Source organism: Globicephala melas, chromosome 12 (assembly GCF_963455315.2).
Source record: "Globicephala melas chromosome 12, mGloMel1.2, whole genome shotgun sequence".
NCBI classification, from domain to species: Eukaryota; Metazoa; Chordata; class Mammalia; order Artiodactyla; family Delphinidae; genus Globicephala; species Globicephala melas.
The window spans coordinates 72,554,844-72,576,522 of NC_083325.1; the positions used below are offsets into that span (position 1 = coordinate 72,554,844).

Here is a 21,679-nt window from a genome sequence, read left to right on the forward strand (position 1 = left end):
TCCTTTGTCCCTCAGCCCTTCATTTCAGCTCCCCTTTCCTATAGGTTCTGTTCTCTTTCATGCCAACTCAGATCTCAGAAAAGGATCTGGGATTGACCACCAAGCCCCCTTCTCCTAAGTTGCACTTCTAAGTTTTTAGGTCCCAAACTCTTCCCTGTGTTTGCAGACCTCAGACCAAGCTGTGGGGAGTTGAGGGGTTTTCCCACTGACTGCACCCATGTTGGGTGGTCAAACTTACTCAGCTTGCCAGTTCCTTGCAGCATATTGGTCTCACATCTCCAGTCTCAACCCCTATGGCCCTGATTCCTGGGAAGCACCTGTCCTTGTCATCCAAGGGGGGGACCTCCAGGAGTGCTGCTGTGTTCCCTACCTGCCCACTCACTTCCCTACCTGCCTACTCTGAAGGGCACCTGGTTCCTCACTCATCAGGGTTTCTTCTCTCAGGCGGTTGGTGCTCTGCAGAAGAGTCCTCTCACTCTCAGATGAGCTGTAAGTTTCTAGTTTATTGGAAACATCTAATATTTGTATGAAACTTGATAAAGTGTTGCATTGTGGGGAGACATCCACAGAGAGCTTTTCTGTTAGGGTGTAGTTGCTTTTATCACCTTTATGGAAGAAGTGCTCGTTAGCCTAGCTACTTGAAATGCACTTTTCCCACTTCGATTTATTTTAAGGATCATTGAGATTTTAAAATACCTCTTGCAGTGGCTAAAACTTCCAAAACTATGTTGAATAATAGTGGTGAGAGTGGACAACCTTGTCTTGTTCCTGATCTTAGAGGAAATGGTTCCAGTTTTTCACCATTGAGAACGATGTTGGCTGTGGGTTTGTCATGTATGGCCTTTGTTATGTTGAGATAAGTTCCCTCTATGCCCACTTTCTGGAGGGTTTTTATCATAAATCGGTGTTGAATTTTGTCGAAAGCTTTCTCTGCATCTATTGAGATGATCATATAGTTTTTCTCCTTCAATTTGTTAATATGGTTTATCACATTGATTGATTTGAATATATTGAAGAATACTTGCATTCTTGGGATAAACCCCACTTGATTATGGTGTATGATCCTTGTAATGTGCTGTTGGATTCTGTTTGCTAGTATTTTGTTGAGGATTTTTGCATCTATGTTCATCAGTGATATTGGCCTGTAGTTTTCTTTCTTTGTGACACCTTTGTCTGCTTTTGGTATCAGGGTGATGGTGGCCTCATAGAATGAGTTTGGGAGTGTTTCTCCCTCTTCTATATTTTGGAAGAGTTTCAAAAGGAGTCATGTACCACAATGTTCATTGAAGCTCTATTTACGGTAGCCAGGACATGGAAGCAACCTAAGTGTCCATTGACAGATGAATGGATAAAGAAGATGTGGCACATATATACAATGGAATATTACTCAGCCATAAAAAGAAACAAAATTGAGTTATTTGTAGTGAGGTGGATGGACCTAGAGACTGTCATACAGAGTGAAGTAAGTCAGAAAAAGAAAAATAAATACCGTATGCTAACACATATATATGGAATCTAAAAAAAATAGGTTCTGATGAACCTTGGGGCAGGACAGGAATAAAGACACAGACGTAGAGAATGGACTTGAGGACATGGTGAGGGGGAAGGGTAAGCTGGGACGAAGTGAGAGAGTGGCACTGACATATATACACTACCAAACGTAAAATAGATAGCTAGTGGGAAGAAGCTGCGTAGCGCAGGGAGATCAGCTCAGTGCTTTGTGTCCACCCAGAAGGGTGGGATAGGGAGGGTGGGAGGGAGATACAAGAGGGAGGAGATATGGGGATATATGTATATGTATAGCTGATTCACTTTGTCATAAAGCAGACACTAACATACCGTTGTAAAGCAATTATACTCCAATAAAGATGTTAAAAAAAAAATCTCTTGCAATAGTTACTTCCAGCGTTGGTTTTATGCACCCAAAGGTAGTAAGATGGGTGGGCTTGGAAAGTCGTATTTCCTCCTCTCCTCAGGCCGAAGTGCTGTCTATTTTAGAGAGCCTTCTGTCCTGCCAGGCTTAGTCACTGGTTTCTTATGCTCACAGCAAACTTCCTTCTTTCTGATTACACCCAACCCCATTGGCCTCATCAGAAAGTGAGCTGTTTACATGCCTATCTCTTCGTCCACTTAGCTGATGATATGCTTACTGGCACCCAGAATTACGTAGGGCCCAGGGAAGGCCCCGGTGTTTACTGAGTGTTCAATGCCTTTCTAATCATCAGGGGGGAGAAAGCCCTTTTGAAATGCCTAGGCTGCCACGGACTGGTTATTGCAACCCAATTCCTGGTTTTCTCCCTTCAAAAATAATGCTTTGTTTCTGACCAGTGCTTTTAAAACAAAAATCTCAGCCAGTCTGACCTTCAGACTGAATATTTCCTCATTTATGTGGTTGACTTGTTTGAAACACAATACAAAAGTGAATGGAATGATGATTTTTAAGTAAGATTCTACTGACCCCAGTTTGAATAATTCTTTCAGCCCATTGGATGACAGGGCCTGGATATTAAGTGTCACTCAAAGGTAACTTGTAAAGCAGATAGATTACTATTGCTGGTAAACCATAACTTTTCATTCTTAAGCTGTGTCACTTTTAAATTCTTAACCCCAATGTCATAGCAATGTGTTGCCTTGAATTAATTGTGTTTCTCATAGGACGTTACCAGTTTTTTTGCCTGACATTTAAGAGGAGTAGTTTTTTGATTTTAATCAAAGTATTTCCTTTTGAACTTTAAGGAAGAGCTTCTCTTAAGACTTTGACAAAGAGACATCTCTACTTGAGCCAAAGGTTGTTCACTATTTACTAGAGTGGACCTCGTCTTGGGTATTAATGAAGAGACTAATGGGAACAAATTGATCTCTTCATAATTTGTCAAGTGAAGTGCGGCTAGCTGAAAATTTCATTATCAGCACTGTTCTAAGGGAACTGTAAAAAAAGAAGTTAGCCAGAGTCAGTTTCATAAAGTTCCCTTTCAGGGTGAGGAGAATTCTTGGTTGTCATTCATCAAAGAACCTACTGCAGTTTCTATGAGGCTGTAACAAATAAAAAAGTGAGTTGTGAAGTTACTCTCAACTCCCTTTGAAATGAGGGAGAGCCTCATTCCATTTTCTGAAACTGAAATATGATTTAAGGAGCAGCATTAAGAATTGCTGCTCTAACCATTAAAACTATGATGTAGCCGCCCATTTATCGACATTGAGAGATATTCATGTTATGTTAGTGTAAAAAGTGGGTTACAGAATAGGATATAAAGTATGATCCGATTTTTGTTTTAAAAAAGTATATGTATTTGGATGGGAAAAGTCTGGAAAGACATACTTGCATAATCACAATAAGAAATAAATAAGGAAAAGGATAAACACACCAGCAAAAATGAGCGAAACATATCAACATATAATTCATAGAAAAGAAATGCAAATACATACAAAACAGTAAGTATTTTATACTTTATTTGTAATCACAGACACAATTTAAAATGATAATGAGATACCTTTATTTTTGTTGATCAGTTTGGCAAAACTGTTTAAAATAAAGGAATACCCAGTGTTCAGAAGGGAGAAGACAAAAACCATGCCCATACATTCCTGGTGGTAGCTTATTTTAGCACAAATTAAAAAAAAGAGTTTTGTTTACAACTTTATTGAGGCATAATTAACACAGAAAACTGCACACAGCACACTGTGCATAGCTTAGGCAAGGACTACTCTATTTAAAGTGCGTGATTTGATAACATTTGACATATGTATATACTCATGAAACTACCACAGCTGTCAAAATAATGAATGTACCCATCACCCTCCACAGTTTCCTGCTGCCCCTCCATGTCCTACCCTATCCCAGACATCCTCTGAGCTGCTCTCAGTCAATATAGATTGCATTTCCTAGAATTTTATACAAGTGGAACCATACCCTATGTACCCTCTTTTTTGTTCTGGCTTCTTTCATTCAGCATGATTATTTTGAGATCCATCCATGTATCTATAATTCCTTCCTTTTTATAGCTGAGTTGTCTTCCATTATGTGAATATTACCACAATTTTTTTTAAAACTCTGAGTGTTAGGTTCTGTTTTTATCCCAATTTACAAGAATAGGAAACTGAGTTAGAGAGCTAAATTCACCCAAGGTAACTCAGATAATAAATGATGGAGACAGAATTTGAACCCAGACACCCTTACTTGAGAATTCCACATTCCCAATCACAAACTTTGAAATATCGTTTATATTATTTGGAAATGTCTTAAAGGCTCATCAATAGGGGCATGAGTTAACCATTTTACATTTATGTAATAAAATATATTCAAGCATTTAAAAATGATCTTGCAGAAGAAAATTTGAAAAAGACTTTAAGGACACATAATAAAATAACACTGGTTATCCCGAGTATTAGGAAACCGTGGGTAATCTTAATTTTCTTCTTTTTTTTCCCCTTCCTTAAAGTTCTCAGATTTCTTGGCTTTGCTCATAAAGAAAAATAAATAAGTGAAAAGGGTTGCAGCCCCCGGTGCTTGCCTGTACATTAGCCATGAATGAGCTCTAAAACTGGACCTTTGGCCTACATTTCTGATGTTTGCAGCTTTCTTTTTCTTTTCTATTCTCACTTTTCCATCTTTCCAGATTTGACTGTATCCTTTGTGGTCCAGCTCATGTTCAAACTTCCCTGGGATATCTTTTCTGCTTATATCTACCACCATTTTTCTGCAGCACATAGCAGTCTGGATAGGAGCTTTTAACCAGTCTAACGATTGTCCTTGGGTGGTATGCCTCTCTTCCAAGTCTGATTATGAACTTCTTGAGGGCAGTGCCAGACTCTGCGTGATCCTATTCCCTCTTCTGTGGCCTGGGGCCATGGGGAGCACATTGTGATGATAACATACCTTCATTTGAGCATAGGACCACACAGTGACAAACTGCTTCCTTGGTTGTTGGTTCAGTCATCCCTTTAGCAAACCCTCTGTGGTGGTAGTGGTGGGGACGGGAGGTCTGATAACCTGTGTTTTGCTGGGTAAGCCTCGCTGGGTAAGCAACTTCCTTGAATACCACAAGTACCAAGTAGCAGAGCAGGAATGAAAATACACATATCCCTAGAATGCCAGCCATGGTTCTTTCTACTCACACAAAGGCTGTTGGCATAGCCATGAAGCCTGGATTCCCAGCCTGAGCTCTCCGGTTCCACCCTTCTCTTGTCTGATTTCAGCCTCTTGTCCTAGCTGCCTCTGACTGCTTGTTTTCCAGCTTGGAGGTGCACACATGACCCTGGAGGCCATCAGTGCTTCCGTGGCTTATCTCCCCAGTGGGTTGGAAGAGTCTGCTTTGGAAAAATAAGCCTGGCCTCTATTATTGGTTCACTCTCTCCAGGCCCCAGGAAGTGAATTCTTAATTTCCCTCTGCTAACTTGAATGTCCTGGGCCTATGTATTTGGTTTCCAAGCCCAAAGGGATGTGCAGCTCAGGTCTGTGCTTCCCTGGGCAGCGTGAGGCAGCATTTCTCTCCTCAGTGAATAAAGAGCTTTTCCACTGGAAGTTCCTTCCTGAACTCCCCGCTGTTAACCTACACGTGTCCAGTGTGGTGCCATTGACCCTGGAGTTTATAGATCTTAGAGTCTAAGTGGATACTTTTCTGGATCCTGGGAGAAATTGGCCACTTGTTGGGAAAAGAGCTGCATGTCCCCAGTGGTGACCCTGGTAGATCGGGCAGGCTGACAGCAGACAGAATAAGACACTGGGGCCTCAGCCAAAGAGGTGGCTCTAGAAAGAGGCAATAGTTTTGGCTCCAGGCCTCGTTTTACTGGCTACTCACCCACTTTGCCTTTCGGAGCTCAGCAAGGAGGAGAGCCCACACTCATTCACCTCTTTCTCCTGGCACTTCGGCCTCCCTGCTTCATCCTCCCTGGTCTCTGTAACTGCCAACCCATGCTCAGAAGCACCTACCTCCTTATTTTGACTCATCCTGCTTTTTTTTTTGTTTCTTACCGCTCCTGACATGAGGTCTCCTCTCCTCTCTTTCTGTGTGGCCTACCTGGCTCTCAAGACTTTGCTCCACTGTTCCCTCGACTTCACAGATTCAAGTTCTGCTTTTGGTGGCTTACCTCAAGTTCCTACTTCCTTCAGGAAGCCTTCCTGATAACTCCTACCCCATCAGTCTTTTCCCCTCCAGGGAACTCATCTGGTGGTCATTATATTTGGTTGTCACTTTATCATGACACTGCTTCCCTCCCTCATTTCCTCATGGTCAGGCAGCACATGTCTAAGGCCGTGAACGGCTCGAGGTCAGGGGTGTTTCTGTGATGCCCCTCACGGTACACCTGGTGACTGATCAATGGCTTGAATTTTTAAGGTGTTGTGGAATCTCTTTAATGATAGCATCTCCTGATACTATAGTTCAGATGAGAGATACGAGAACTCTAATCATGGGGTAGAGAATAAGGTATTCAGGGATTAGTATAGATAGTGCTTTCAGTTCCTGGCTATTGGGGAACAGAGGAGGGGAGATTTGAGAATTATCCAGGTTTTGGCTTAAGCAGCTGGGAGGTTAGTGAGGCCATTCGTTGGCTCAGAGGAGTTGTGTGTGTTTAGCATAAGTGTGTGTGTGCTGTGTTGTGTGTGTGTGTGGAGGGGATTGTGGAGATGATGGTCCATTGTGGCCACGTTACACTGGAGGCACTTGCCGCCCCAAACCTCCCTTGGGCCAGGAGTCTTGGACAGAGAGTTGCTCCTCAGTGATTGCAGCTTCTTCTGTGAGTTAGCCAGGAGAAGAAAGAGCCAGAGCAATAAGCGAGCCAAAGTCTTAGTAATGCTGAGAGTCAAGTCAGGAAAACCGAGGCATTCTGTGTTCTCTGGCTTCTCTCCGAATCCCCATGCAAGTCACCTTTGACAGGCTGGTCATGGGCTGCTGGCCTCTGATATATAAAAGAATGGCTTTTTCCTTGGGACAATCAGCCATATTAGTTTTAATATTATTAAAAGGTGACATATACATGGGGAAATTTGAATTCTTACGAGCACCATAAAAAACGTGCCCAAGGACTTTCTTGGTGGCGCAGTGATTAAGAATCTGCCTGCCAATGCAGGGGACACGCGTTCGAGCCCTGCTCCGGGAAGATCCCACATGCCGCGGAGCAACTAAGCCCATATGCCACAACTACTGAAGCCCACGTGCCTAGAGCCCGTGCTCCGCAACAAGAGAAGCCACTGCAGTGAGAAGCCCGCGCACCGCAAAGAAGAGTAACCCCCGCTCACCGCAACTAGAGAAAAACCCGCGTGCAGCAATGGAGACCCAAAGCAGCCAAAAATAAATAAATAAATAAATAAATTTAAAAAACCCAACAAACAAAACGTGTCCAAGAACCTGTATTCTGGTATGTTCTATCTTGGATGAAATATAGTACTTTTAATGAAGAGTTAGTTGAGTTACGATTTCTTTTTTCAGTCTCATGGTTAAAATTCAAACAACTCAGCAATCATTCCTGTTACCTCCATCTAATTTCATATTGCAGAAGACAATGTTATCTGGAGGGAAGGCAAATACATAATTCATGTTTAAATTTAATAGGGAATAGAGATTTGAAGATGAAGGGACATTGCCATAGTTTGTGTCTATAGCAATTCAAGCTTTCTTATGAGCTAGGGCCAGGCATGTCTGAGGACAGGAGGACAGGACACAGGGGTTCAGCTGGATGACGTTCTGCATGACATGATACCATAGGCACTGCCCATGGAACTCAAAGTTTGAGTCCCTGACCTGAAAATGAAACCTCTCTGCTCTCACTCTTGGATTCCTGTGGCACTCTAAATCACCATTCTGGAATTTTTCAGCCCTGTGGGCAAAAAGCCCCCAAGGTGGGGAATATAATCTTCAGCCATCCTCACAATCCCTTAAAGACAAAAGCCAAAGGCACAAGGGTGTTTATGTCAATCTTCTCTAGACGAGCATAAAGCTATGAACAAGCAAGATAACCAGCCCCAGGGAACAGAAATCATATTCTGGTTAAGTTACTCCATGGTGTGGTCCAACTGGTAGAGAGAGAAGGCCAAACCCTGGAAGGATGCCAACTCGCCCTTGGCTAGGGCCTTATTGGGATCATGCAACCTTATGTGGTCACTGGTTTTCAGTAATGTATGTCCAGAAACCTGAGCCAGGTGGCCAGGTCCTCAGAGGTGAAGACATGAACTATGTGAGCCTGTTGTGTAAGTGGAGACCAGATCATGCATTTACAGTGGAAACGCCTAGATGGTGACTAGAATGCTTTGGCTCATCACTCAGGGCATTTCCATCTCTGGATAGCATTTCTGGAAGGATATGACCCCAAACTTCTGTGTGACCAAGGAATTAGAGCCAAGGGGGAGGCTTAATCTGGGCCCTGGTGGAGTCTGATGAGCCATTTTCAGCTCACAGAGGAGGACACATCCCTGGTGGCTAGATGTCCAAGCCCCAGGTGCTGGGCCTCCCTCCCAGGCACTGCTGGACACACATCCTGATCTTTGAGCAGTCATTTCATAGCCCTGGCTCCCTGAGGCTACACCCAGTCATGTCAGTGACCTGTAGCATCTCAGCCTCCACCTAACAGATTGGATCCTGACTTCCTTCCGTGGCTGGCTTAGCTCTTCTCTGGCAAACTGACTTAGTTTTATTCCCAGAAATTCTCTTTATTTACAAATTTAGGGATAATCTGAACTTTGCCTTCTCTTAAATTATGATTATACAAACCAAGACCATTATGACATGGAAACTGTAGAAACTTGGAAAAAGTACAAAACAGATAATAATACCATAAAAAAAGGATACACAGTTTTAAGTAACCTCCTCTTATGGCTGCAAAAAAATGTGTGTGTATGTGGATAAGAAGGACCAGGGATTATGGAGAAATGTAAACTTGATATGATTTGATAGTGGAATTTTATGTGTCATAAATTCTCCTGACATTATAAATATGCTTTCATCATCAATGACAAATAATGCCTTGACTTTATATACATGAGCTCCAACCAGCCCTGAGGGAACAATCAGTCCATCTGGGTCAGAAGAGGCTGGAACTGGCTTCTGGAACCGGTTTCTGGCCTCTCCTTGGATTCCAGCCTCTGTGATCAGAATCTGCACTTTTTGCCTAAACACACACCCTGCCTCGCTCAGACCCCCCTGGGAGCGTTTCAGGGTTCTCGGGAACTTGGTTTGCAGACTCCAGCGCTGGGTATTCTGATGGGTCTGATGTCAGTACCTCACCCAGAGATCAGTTGATTTCTATTTCAGACAGATTCTCAGGCTTGAGCCCCTCAAATGAGAGATCATGATGGGGAAGTTGGCTTTCAGCTCCCAGCTCCGAAAAGGAAAAATATGTTTCACTGAGCCCCATCCATGTTTTTGAATCTCTTTTTCTGATGGGCCCTTCTGTTATTCAACACTCTCTGACTTCTCCATTCCTCTCTCCCTAAACAAAGAAACCTTTTGTTTATTTACAAGTGTTTTGTAAAAGTGTTTTGTAAAATGCGGAGTGATGCTCAATATAGAGGGTTACTCGTGGTTATTTTACCAGAACCTCTTTTGAAGGATCTAACAGAGGCATTCAATTTGTAAAAGAGTTAGCACTAATATATGTCTGCTCATCAAGGGAGGTGGGAAGTAAGTTGGGCAAAGCAGGAAACAGACTCCATGTTGAAAGATCACTTTGGAGCATTAGAGCTTTGAGCACGTTGTCGACTACGTGGGTGACTGGCGGTGGGGCGGGTGTGGACACCTCCTGGGGAGGTGTCCGGAGAGAAGGACTGAAGCGTAAAGGTCTCTTAAAAACTCATGCTTTCGTGTCCTCCTATGTCAAATGAGGGGGTTGTCCGGGTGATCTCCGAAGGCACTCCTAGGCGTCATGTTTGTGCTCACAAAAACTTAATTGAGGTATTTGGTTCCCCTGGTCTGACATTTCATCACAGTGAGACACAGTAAGTCACATGTTGCCTTTGTATAATAACCACAACTTAGAGTTGAAAATCAAAGGGAAGTATTGTGTGGTGAGGTGTCTGAGATTTGTGGTTTCTTCTTTATTGGGAGGTCTGGTTTGTAACAGGAAGGTACACTCTGGGGCCAGTGCCCCCGGCATACAGAGAATTTCGTATTCATGCCTGGTGGGCAGGCAGAGAGAAATTACAGCATGAGAGATGGAAGAGGTTGAAGACAAGAACCCGATGTGGTGAACACAGAGCTCAAGTTTCTGCCAGGAGAAAGTTTGGCCTCTCAGGATGCATCTGTTGCCTCAACCCATAAAATGATCACAGAAATCTAATTCTAGTACTTTTCATGGGTCTGAGCGTATAATGTCTCCTCACAAAAAGATGCCCTAGAGGAGAAAAACCAGGATGAGTTACTTTATTTTTATGCATTGTGGGTCCTCAGCCCAAGAAAGTTGCAGAAGTTATGAGGTTGGTTAAACTTAAATGGTGGTTAGGAATTACCCACAGATCAGAACGTTAACTGATGATTCAAATTCCCTTGTGTCCTGCTGAATGGGGCTTTCATGGATATGGCTGCAGAGTGGTATGTTTCATTGCATGTCGTTCTAAGGCCATATCTGGGCTTTATATTTAATGTTATGTAAATAAAATTATATACAAGCTGATTCCATGTGTCTATAAAGTGTTAGGTAATATCAGTTGGCATGTATATATGTATACACAAATATATATGGTGAGTATAAATACAATAAAATTTGGGAGGAAAAAAAGTTCAGACATGAACAAGGTTTAAACTCTTATTTAAGCTTTATAGCAGGTTTACAAATTTCTTTATGCCCCTGTTAACAGCTGTCCTTGACTATTGGAGGGTTGGGTCATTGGCTGAAGCTCTGTATCCCCTGTGCCAGGCTCACGTCTGCATATGGCACTGTGGAAGGGCCAGCTGTGGCTGGAGCTGAGATGGTCTGGATAAGGCTCATCTTTCAGAAAGTAAGCTTGACTGCAGGCACCAACATAATGTCTAGACCCCAAATCTCAGCATTGTTACTGTCTGCTGACAGCATTGCAGTAACAAAAAAGATCAGCTCCATACAAAGATGATTAGTTGAGAGCCCTATAGACTATTTCAATGCCAGCCAGAGCCCTTAACCTAAGGAATTCACTGTTTCTGAATTCTGGAGGTTGCATAGTTTTAGTAAACAGTTAGTAGAGAGAAAAGTACAGATGATGGGTCACTGGAGGAGGAAGGGGAGAGAAAGATTAGGGAACAGATGACCAGGAAGCCCAGATCTGCTACTGGGGGGAGGCTGCAGGCATCCATCGTAATTTTGAGAATTTTCCTAAAGCGGAAGATTGAGAACCCAAAGTAGGGAAGGAAGCAAAAATGATGCACGAGTACAAGTACATTTCTAGTAAAATAGTATAAATATGTTTGCGATTCAGTCCATTTCTAGGTTTTTAATCTGGTTATCCGCTGGGATAGAGCTGGACCATGGTGACCATGAAAGTTTGGTCTCAAGTCTCTGACGGGTGGGAGCCCCAGCCAAAAAGCCTCAAACCGATACCCAAGGCTTCTGATTCCTTTGAGTGGCTTTTGGGATAGAGCCCCAACAGGAGATTTTATCGTATAAAAAGATCTTCCGATTTTGTTATTATTTATTTCTAAATAGCCTTGGAAACCCGAGAGTAAAGATCATAAGCATTAACAAAATGCCAGGGAAAAGTAAAAAGAAACATAAAATTCAAACACTTACCAAGCATCTACTGTGCCAGGTACCATGTGCAACATGATTCACTCCTTATAATTATGTATGTGGCATGTATGAGGTATGTTTTATTATCCCCGTTTTATAGATTAGTCATTAATTAGGACAGCAGCCAAAATGGAAAGCACAGCTAAACAGGTTGAGAGCTGAACTGTCAAACATGACACGGTGGTTAATGGCAGGTTATTGATGGATGTTACCTCGCTGATGGGTCTTCAATAAACTCTTTTTTTGGCGAGGTCTTCGATAAACTTTGCATCGACTTTGGCTCAGAAAAAAGTCTTTGGTGAAAACAAATTTATCTGAAATAAACATCACGATATTATGTTTTAAATCTCATGTATAAAAATTCAAATACAGAGTACACATATAATTTCCCCCTTCTTTTTAGGTCTCTTTGATTTTAAAACTGCTGTAACAATCACAGTCAATTTTAAAGTGTTGATGATAACAATACCGTCCTGAATTTTTATAGAGACTTTTTCTTGCAAGGACCTTGAAGTGCTAAAAATGTTGGCATCCATATAGGCAGACCTCGGGAATATCTAATTTAGCAAAAGTCAGTGATAAATTCTTCTGGTGCCATTCTCCATGTCTTTGAATATAGTAGAACACCCTGGAAATAAGAATGTTTATTCTCCAGCAACTGACTGCTGGTAATACGGTTAGTTGGTATAATTCCACTTGTATTTATCTTTTAAATAGTTGTTGGGATTAAAAGAATCCTTTCTGTTTTCTTCCTATTTCTAAAGTGGTAGGTATTATGCACATTTTAGTGCCTTCTCCAGGTGGGCAAAGGGAAACACTGTCTTTAGCTAACTTCATCTTTATGCTGCTGAACACCCTTTCACAAACAAAACGTGAATTAGAATAAAAATTGGAATCTTAAAGGCTGAAACACACAGTTCCTGCACAAAGGAAAGCAGCAGAAACCGTGAGGTCACGTCCATGAGTGAAGGATGCCAGGAGCAGATATGGGCCTCCCTGGGCTCTGCGGAGCCCACTCACCCATTAATTGCCCAGCCTGGTCAGAAACTCCTGGGAGGAGACTGAGGATGTCCCATTGTTTTTTTTTTTTTACAGATTACAAAGTCATTCTGTTTCACTGGATGATTGTGAACAGTTCAGTCTGTGCGTTTTATTTTGATTTTCAATGACTTAATTAACGACACTGAACTTTGTCCACAATAGCAGCATTATGTTTAAGAGTCAATCAAATGCCAGACAGTGTCATTAAGTGGAACGGCACAGATGGCAGGGTCTGTGGGAACTGGAGAGCGGCTGTGAGGTGGCCCGGGCTTCTCAGGGACGTGGTCAGGGCCTGACCTCGGATCCCCGTCCCCATGCCCTCTGCTGCTGGTTGCTGATGGCCAGTTCCTCACTCTTCCCTACATCAGTGCCGTCAAGTCCCTGGGCCTTCTTCCCGCCCCTCCCACTCATCTAAAGCCTCCCTATCCTTTAAGTTCCAACTTAGATCACTTCCCTCACAAAACCGTCTCCTATTCCCTGCTCGTCGCTAGCCCCTGGTGGTGACAAGAACCCCAATTGTACTTTGGAAATAACTCTTTATTTCTGTATCTGAGGGTAGATCTGTTAAGCCTCAGCAGGCAGGATCTAAAGGTAGAGACATGTCTGGATTGCATTTGAGGATGAGGCTTAATTGCCAAGGTCCTGGGGAGCCTGAGGAGAGAGGGGGAGGGGCTCATCTCCAGGAAGCTGGCTAGGCTCTACCTTGAGGGGCGGTGTTGGGGGGTGCTGGGAGGCCGGTGGACCCCCAGACCATGGAGACAGTGGCGTATGTGCTCGGTATGCGTGACTGACTGCACAGCAACCTTGGGCTGAGTGATGTCCCACACCCACGGTGATCTTCTCCTTGGCTCCTCTATTCCTAATTCCCAAAGGGAGGACCTGCTTGCACTGTGTAAAGGCCTCTGATCCGGGGTGTCTTTTCCAGGTGGAGCTTGGGCCCATCAGGAGAGTCATGGCTGAAAGGCATGGAAGAGTGGGGATCTGGTCCTGTAAAATTCCAGAGAATTGGGATACCTGTTTAATTTAGTATTCAAACTGGGACACTTTGGATGTTAATGATTATGCTGGGACCAGAGGTGTAAACCTGGACTGTCCTGGGCAAATTAGGTGGGTGACACCCTGACCCAGAAGCCACCTAGCATGATGACCGTTCACAGCCTCTCTCTGGCTCCTCTGTACTGGGTCAGCACAGGTTTAAATGTCACACTGTGCAGAGGAAGAAATGAAGAGAAAGGAACTTGCCAGAGGGTCCTAGAATGGTTGATGGATGCAGATGCAGCATGAGCTCACACCAATGTCCCAGCTGAGTGATGAGGATCCCATTGGTGACACCCCAAAGCTTTCCTTCAAAGGAGCCTGTTTCAGTGCAGGGAACTCTACTCAATACTCTGTAATGGCCTATATGGGAAAGAATCTAAAAAAAAAAAAAAAAGAGTGGGTATATGTATATGTATAACTGATTCACTTTGCTGTACACCTGAAACGAATACAACATTGTAACTTAACTATACTCCAATAAAAATAAAAAGAAAATAAAGGTGGGGGGGGTCTGTTTCCTGGAGGTGCCTGGGCAATGCTGCCTGTCTTGGAGCTCGAGCCAAGGACACCTTCAAAGACACTGTCCCAAGACAAGGACTCAGAGCTCCTTGGAGCCCTGCTGATCTGTGGACCTGAAGACCTAAACTCATAAATGCGACAGAGGGTCTCTTCCGCTGTCCACTTGCTCGGCCCACAGAATTGTTCTCTGGTCTAAAAGCAGGGTGCTGTCTCTTCTCCTGGGGGGGCGGGGGCGGGGTTCCCCATGCTGTTGCCCTGTTTCTCACTGAATTCCAACAACGTGTAGGGCCTTCATGTCATCAGAGTCATTTTCCAAATGAGCAAATTGTGTTTTCTTCTTCGTTGAACCTGATATTTGAGCCAATCTGTGCAGGCAATTTCCTCCTCTTTGTTTTCCTGACCCTGAGCACTCCTGGCCCCACCGTAATTATTGGACTGCGCCCGCTGCTGGGAGCACAGCTCCTGTTCAACAGCAGTAACGATTTCGCTGAACATGGAAAGAAAAAGGCCCCAATTCTGGGATTTTGTCTCCCTTTCAGATGTTGGTTATTTACAAAAAGTCTTCATTTCAGTGTTGAGTTAGCATTTCTGGCATTGCTTAGGAAGCCACAGCCTGAGCTGTGTCCTCTGCTCTACCCTCAGAAGAGAGCCAGATGGCTACCCATGGGTGTGTGTGGGGACAGCAGCCCTCACTCCATGCATTTACGTGGGGACAACGTGGAGTCACTGTCCTGTGGCTGGGGAGGAAACAGAGGAATTCCCGTCTTGGAAAGCCCATCTCTTCCTGTGAGAAAGGGAAGGATGTGGTGGAGTAGGAAGGGCCCAGGACTAGGAAAGAATCTCCTGACCTGTTAATCCCACCTTTTGCTCAGGGCCAAATATCTATCTTTTCAGCAGCCTTTCTGTTTTCTATCCATCCATCTGTCCATCTGTCATCTCTCTCTTTTCCACCAAGCCCAAAACATTTATTAAGCACTTAGGCTATTAGTGGTTGTTTCGGGCTGAATTGTGTCCTCCATACAACTCATAGGTTGACATCTTCAACCCCTGTAGCTCGGAATCCGACTGTATTTGGAGACAGGGCCTTTAAAGAGGTAATTAAGGTAAAATGAGGTCATATGGTGGACTTTAAGCCAATCTAACCGGGGTCCTTATAAGAAGAGGAGATTAGGACAGAGACACACACAAAGGGAGAAGCACGTGAAGACACAGCAGGAAGATGGCCACCTACAAGCCAAGGAGAGAGGCCTCAGAATGAAATCAAACCAAGTCAAACACCTTGATCTTGGACTTCCAGCCTCCAGAACTGTGAAAAAATAAACTTCTGTTGTGTAAGCTCCCCGGTCTGTGGTATTTTGTTCTGACAGCCCTAGCTGACTGTTGCTGTGTCACTTCCAGGTAACGGGGACCCAGTGATGAATAGAGATTCTTCAAGCTGCTCAGAGCCTAGCAGGGGACCTCGAGCCCTAAAGAAGCACAGGCGGAAGGAGGTAGGTGGGCAACGCCCTGGCTTGCCCTTCCCTTGCATCATCCGTCAAACAACACACAGGGGAAAGAAGGGTCTTGTGTGAGCCATCGGAGTGGTGGCTGCGGGATGGATCCTAGCAGGACAGTGTGGCCAATGACAGAACCACTATCCTGGTGGCTTCACAAGACAGAGTAGAGGAACGTAAGATGGGACATTGCCAAGGACATGCTTAGGGGGCTAAGTTAATGAAGCAAAGTTGATTATGGTTGTGTGACCCTAGTTTGTACTCATCGTTGCATGAAGCTGGGGCACATTGGATATATGAACACTGGTCCACATTTTTGACATTAATCACCAAGTGTTTATTAAGCAAAGAGCCTTATGCTTTGAATGGGCTGATTCTGCTGTGGGAGACAGAGGAGGAAGAAACTGAAAAGACCTGGTCCTGCCCTTGAGGACACTACCAGTCATGAGAGAGGAGACTCATCCATGAGAGGATGGGATGAATGTTCTGGACAACGTGCAAATGCCCAAGTAAGCAGTTCAGACCATGGCCACTGTATGAGGCCAGAGCCGAGGAAGATCAATGTGGGCTAGCACAGTTCATTTAAGTAGCAATTAGTTATAATTAATCAATTATGTGATTGAGTAGCACTTAATTATTTACTGCCTTGTTCGGTTTTCCAACTGCTCACAAGCGTCAGCTTTGTTTCCCCAGCCGAAGCCGAGCTCCCCGAGAACAGGGACAGGCTCCTTCGTTGGTATCAGATGGGGCCAGGGTCAGATTCTCACATCTAAAGACAGTGATCTGAGGAAACAGAAAGCATGAGACCATAACTTTGAGGTCAAAACTTCAAGATTATGCCAAGAAATGACTGTCGAGTGAGTCAGCCTTCAAAACAAACACAGAACAGTGAGGAGTAGATGCAGCTGAGGTGGACGTGTGGTTCTTCAGCTGCACTTGGGCAGAAGGAGTGCCCCGGGAGGACAGGCCCTTCCAGAATGAATGGTGACAAGTAACGCTCCTGATAAGTCTCTGGCGTCTGAGGGGTGTTCTCACAGCTTCTCTGGCATGAGGACGTGCGTCCCGTTGATGCTTCCTGAAGGGTCCCAGGCTGACCCTCTCAGCTGATACCCAGCAGGTCCCTCTGGTGCTCTGAGAGTTAGCACCAGGGGCTGGAGAAGGGTCATGCAAGCTCAGAGAGAGGACTTGAGCTGATTTCATCTCACAGGTTTTTGGTGCTCTAACTGTGTTATTCTTTGGGAGCTGCTTCTCGGAAGCCAGATAGAAAATCAAGAGTAATGCAATGAATGGCTTCTTGAAAATAAGTGTAGGGTGTCCCAGGAATTCGGGCTTGTGGGAGGCGCTGCTAGCCCCAGCCATATGGCAGCCAAATGAGTCTGAAGCTCCTTAAAGGACAGATTCCTACAGTTAATGCTTAATGGGATCCTGAGCTCCGTGGGGCAGCCCAAAGAGGGCGACCTCCTAAATTCCAGGGTTCCCTGGCTGGCTCAGGTCTGGCTCATTTGCAGACAAAGATGGTGCCTCCTCTCCCTCCACGAGGTCAGTGGGTGTTATTACCTGGATTCACAAATGGGGCAGAACACCCTGAGACTTGCAGACTGATTACTTTCATTAACTTTAATTGGATTCTTTCGCACTTGGAAAGAGAAGTGTAACCAGGGTTTAATTGGAAGAGCATCTCAGGCCCAGGGTGATGCAGGATTGTAAACATTAAAAGTGCTACAGCTGCGTTGGTAGGGAATGTTGAAGTCACTTATGCCGTTTGTAAGAATAGCTCGCAGACCTGAGGATGTTAGGAAGCTCTGGGCATGTCAAATTCAGGGATTATTTTTGTGCTTGTCTAGAAAAAAAGAAATGTGAAATCAGAGGTGTGCAAGTGAAATTATAGAAGAGACCAAACACATTCCAACTGTGCCATGTGCCCAAAGAAATCCACAGACGCTAGGAGACCTTCAGTGTAGGTCCAGTCTCTGAGCAGGCCTGGGGCAGCCTGTGAACTCTCTAAGGTTGGATTCAACCTTGCTAACCCTTCTCTCAGCTCTGTTGCTCTATGACTGTTATGTCCTCTGTGTGGGATATTCCTGTCATTTTCTACATGACAAATTCTCACCCAGCCTTTCAGTTCCGGCTCTTATGTCACAGTCCTGAAGGCTTGGCCAACAGCTCTACAGGATTTAGTTCCTCTGTGCTCTGTGCCTCCACAGAACTTTGTTCATATAAGGAACACTCAGCAAGCCAGAGAATAGATAGAGAGCAAGGGAGGGAGAAAGGAGCAGAGAGAACACAGATTCAGGATTCCAAAACTGGTTAAAACACAATTAGTTGGGGGGAAGATTATCTTTTTTTAATTGAAACATAGTTGATTTACAATACTGTGTTAGTTTCTGGCATACAGCCAAGTGATTCAGTTACATGTATATATATTTTTTCAGATTATTTTCCATTATAGGTTATTATGAGATATTGAATATATTTCCCTGTGCTCTACAGTAGGTCCTTTCTGCTTATCTATTTTATGTATGATAGCTTTTAATCTGTTAATCCCTACTCCTAATTTATCCCTCCCACCCTCCCTTTCTCTTTTGGTAGCCATAAGTTTGTTTTCTATGTATGTGAGTCTGTTTCTGTTTTGTATATATATTCATTTGTATCATTTTTAAAGATTCCACATATAAGTGATATCATATAATATTTGTCTTTCTCTGTGTGACTTCCTTCACTTAGTATGGTAATCTGTAGATCCATCCATGTTGCTGCAAATGGCAATATTTCATTCTTTTTTATGACCGATATTCCACTGTGTGTGTGTGTGTGTGTGTGTGTGTGTGTGTGTGTGTGTGTGTGTATATATATATGTATGTATGTATATATACCACATCTTCTTAAACCAATCATGTGTTGATGGGCACTCGGGTTGTTTGCATGTTGAGATGATCTTTTTAAGAAGCTAACTGGGACCTTGGTGTTTAATATGCATCTGTTGAACGTGAGAATACATAGCTTGATTGGTAGCCCTAGGACTTGCCCACCTCTCCATCAGCACGGTGTCACTTAACATCCACTGCTGGCCTTATGGAGGTGGGTGCTGGAGAGGCCAGGCCAACGTTTGGCTAGCAGCCTGCCCTGAGAGAACCCAGAGAACCACAGAATGGGTTAGTGCCTGAGTTGCCACCTTAGCCCTTTGGGCCTTGTCCTGAGCACTGAGAGGGCATCAGCAGCATTTGCCCACCACACCCTGTCTGCCATTCTGTATTCGTTTCTGGACTTTCCTTTTTCAGGACCTGCATCCAGGTTCCTTCCTCACTCTGGGGTGACAATAACTGTCTCCTCCTGGGGTGTCTTAAGTGTCAGAAGTGCTAATGGTGGCACTGCTGAGCCCCACGAGGAGGTGATAGGGGCCGCTAAATCATTTCACGCATTATCTCATTACTGCCTCCTGGTCCAGGAGGTGCTGAGCCTCCTGCACACCCTGGATTAGATTTTCAGAGAAATGTCTCCAGCACGTGTTCCCACTTAGCCCTCCAGGAGCCTGCTTTCATCTCCTTGCTCTCCGGCCGGCTCCCCCACTGACCTGGGGATGGCTAGGTGGATGCAAGAGGGCTTGACATTCACCTTCCCTGGCGGTGATGAGCTTTGCTTCTGGAGGCCCGTGTTCCTTAAGGGTGAATTGCCCACACAGGTCACTGGTGAGGAAGGCATTTCCCCCTAAAGATCGTTCTTTGATTTTAAAAATAGCCTTTTCTAATTCACATGAAGAAATAAAACATCCTCTCAGAAATTTTATAAAGGGAGTTAACTGTTTCATCAGGACTCAGAACGGCCACTCGGAGAGCAGATCCTAGATAAGAAGCGAGGTCCGGCTCGCTGGGCTGCGGGGAGAGTTGGCACCTGCTGCCCAGCCAGGTCCTGTGGCCACAGAGGCTGGCTCTCTTTGGCCCATTTCAGACTCGTAGGTGAGGAACACTGGCAAATACCACGGTGGGTACTGGCATCCAGGCCTGGTTCCTGGGCCTAATCTAGGACATCACAGCTGGGGATGGAGGACTTGGAACGAGGTCATTTAGTCTGCACTGTTCAAAAGGAAGACCAGGAGCCACACGTGGCTACTGAGCACATGACACGTGACTGGTCCAAACGGAGACTCGCTATGTGTAAGACATACAGAGCAGACTTCAAAGCCTTAGTCCAAAGAAAGAATGGGCGACGTCTGTTGAATAATATTTTATGTTGATTACATGTTGAGATGATCATATTTTGAATATATTGAGTTAAAGAAGACATCCTATTGAAATTACTTTCCCTGTTTCATTTTTCATTTTACTTTTTTTAAGTGTGGCTACTAAAAATTTAAAATGATATGTGGCTTGCATTCTTTTCCTATTGGTCAGTACTGGTCTATGTCCTCTAAGAACAGTGAGGGTGAGGGTACTTGGGATGGCCTTGAGCTGGCATCAAATGTGAGAAACTGGATGGGGCCAGAGACCTTGAAGACATGGTGCATATTTTGGGGAGATAAATATCTTTTGGTAACTTGTCCTAAAAACAACTGAGGTGAGGTTTCCCTTGGAATATCAATCCCCTTTTCAGATCTAGGGCTAGTATAATATGAAGCAGACATTTTCAGACAGAATTGGAACTTTTTAGACCCTGTTCTGGGAGAGAACCAAGTTGAGTTGATCTTCCTTATTTTGACTACAGTTGCCAAGGTGAGTTTCCCAGGTTGAGATAATCCATTCACAAAAATTCCCAAACCAATTCTTCAACTCTAGCTGGATAATAACCACAAAATGATTAATTGAGGACATGCACACTATGAAATAAGAACTCAGTAGCGTTTACAAGCCAGTTAACCTAAACTTGAGTAAGTCTATTTTAAATCTATTCACTGTACATTTTTGGGTCTGATTTAGCTTCCAGTTTCTTTTTGGGGTGGAATCAATGAATCTCTTGGAAACATCTGACTACGGCAAATCTCTCCCTCATGGCTCCCCCTTGTTCTTTATCTTTTATGGCCATGGTTTTATTTCTGTATCATGAGCACATCTTCTACTGTGTTCCATGTGTTCCATGCTCTGTGCTAGTCTGTGCCAGAAAAGTCATTTTAAACTTACTGATTTCAACGAATATGACTTCTCAGGGATATATGTATATTTAATTCAAACATTTGAATTAAATATTTTATTATATTATATATTTTGTTATATTTTATATAATATATTTTAATATACTTTATTATATTTGAATTAAATATTTTATTACATTGTTCACTCTATAAACTTAGTTGTAATCATATACATTGTATACAAATACATTGTTTTCTTTTTTTCTATTTCATTTATTTCTGCTCTGATCTTTATGATTTCTTTCCTTCTGCTAACTTTGGGTTTTGTTTGTTCTTCTTTCTCTCGTTCTGTTAGGTGTAAGGTTAGATTGTTTATTTGAGATTTTTCTTGTTTCTTGAGGTAGGCTTGTATTGCTATAAACTTCCCTCTTAGAACTGTTTTTGCTGCATCCCATAGGGTTCTGGATCGTTGTGTTTTCATTGTCATTTGTCTCTAGGTATTTTTTGATTTCCTCTTTGATTTCTTTAGTGATCTCTTGGTTATGTACTAATGTATTGTTTAGCTTCCATGTGTTTCTGTTTTTTTCCCTGTAATTGATTTCTAATCTCATAACGTTGCGGTCAGAAAAGATGCTTGATACGATTTCAATTTTCTTAAATTTACTGAGTCTTGATTTATGACCCAAGATGTGATCTATCCTGGAGAATGTTCCGTGCGCACTTGAGAAGAAAGTGTAATCTGCTGTTTTTGGATGAAATGTCCTATAAATATCAATTAAATCTTTCTGGCCTATTGTGACATTTAAAGCTTGTGTTTCCTTATTAATTTTCTGTT

General features: G+C 43.5%; 1 long non-coding RNA gene across 6 annotated transcripts in view; it reads left to right on the forward strand.

Moving 5' to 3' along the window:
* The window catches only part of LOC115854278 (uncharacterized), a 395,122-nt gene that overhangs the window by 89,743 nt on the left and 283,700 nt on the right, over positions 1 to 21,679 (forward strand). For all 6 annotated transcript variants that reach the window (XR_011377918.1, XR_011377920.1, XR_011377922.1 and 3 more), the window contains exon 3: positions 15,688 to 15,779. This is a non-coding gene — a long non-coding RNA (uncharacterized lncRNA). The remainder of the gene's footprint in view (positions 1 to 15,687; positions 15,780 to 21,679) is intronic.